The following is a 1320-nucleotide window of genomic DNA, read 5'->3' as shown; positions in this document are numbered from 1 at the left end:
CTTTTGGTGGATGTCTGTCATACTTTGTGCGTTGACAAACTTCGCAGTTTCCTACAACTTCTGTCATAGTCTTCTTCATCTCCCATCAAAAGTATCTTCTCTTTAACGCTTGCAGGGTCTCCGAGATTCCGCGATGATTGGTTTTGCCCTGATGCTCGACAGTCACTTCTCTCTGGCGTTCATCTTCCGGTACTGTTTCCACTATCAGCTTGCACCGGGGGAATGTCCTGTCCATTCCTATGCGCTCATCACACCATAGCCGCTTAATCTTCTCCCAAACGGTTTCATTTCCCACGTACAGGTGACACTTTTTTCCAGGCTTAGAGGCGTTATTCAAGGTTCTAAAGATCTGGTCATTCTCCACGTCTGGCTGCGACCAAATCGTCGTGATATTGCTTCTCCCATAATTGCTGCACTCAACTTTGAGCAATCCAGTAGTCCTCGTCTTCCATACAATCTGCCCCCTCTTGTCGTTTATTATGTCCTCCAGTTCCTCCATATCTGCTGGTCTTCCTTTATCCGAGCTCTCGTTTGATGAAGATTCCTCCCTATCCTCTTCCTCCGCCACATTCTGTTCTTCTTCCTTTCCCGGTGCCCACTCCCGCAGAAATTGTCTAGACGGTTCTCCGGCCTCCTCTTCTACTGCATTTACAGTAATTGCTCGAGACAACCAATCGGCTACGACATTTTCTTTTCCTGACTTATAGATTATTTCTAAGTTATATTGTGCCAGGAACTCCTTCCAACGCGTAATCCTTGCCGAAGATTCCTTCAACTTCCCCACCCATTGAAGAGGCCTATGGTCAGTGTATATCCTAAACCTTCTGCCAAATACATATGGCCTAAAGTGGTCAACAGCCCACACTATTCCCAAGAGCTCTCGTTCCAGTGCGCTGTATCTGGTCTCCGTCTCTGTTAGGCGCCTACTGGCATATCCCACTGGGCGATCACCCCTTTTACCATCCTGAGACAACGCCGCTCTCAATGCATACTCACTTGCATCTGTAATGATGGTGAATTGCCGAGTGAAGTCTGGGAAAGCAAGCACCGGCTCCTGGTGCAGCTTCTCCATGCACCGCCTTATATTGTCTTCCACCAGCGGAGTGATGATCACCTTCCTGCCTTTCTTCAGAAGGTCGTTGAGTCGGATGAGGTACTCAGCCATTTCAGGAACAAATCTCCGGTAATAATTTAATGTTCCCAGCAACCTCCGAACTCCCTTCACATCCCTAGGCACTGTCATCGACCATATAGCTGCAACTTTATCTGCGTCGGGTTTAACTCCTTCCCTGGAAATCGTGTGGCCCAAAAAATTTATTT

Source organism: Halyomorpha halys, unplaced genomic scaffold (genome assembly GCF_000696795.3).
Source record: "Halyomorpha halys isolate HHAL.00 unplaced genomic scaffold, Hhal_1.1 Scaffold290.1, whole genome shotgun sequence".
In the NCBI taxonomy this organism is placed as follows: Eukaryota; Metazoa; Arthropoda; class Insecta; order Hemiptera; family Pentatomidae; genus Halyomorpha; species Halyomorpha halys.
Note: the sequence above shows the minus strand (reverse complement) of the source record.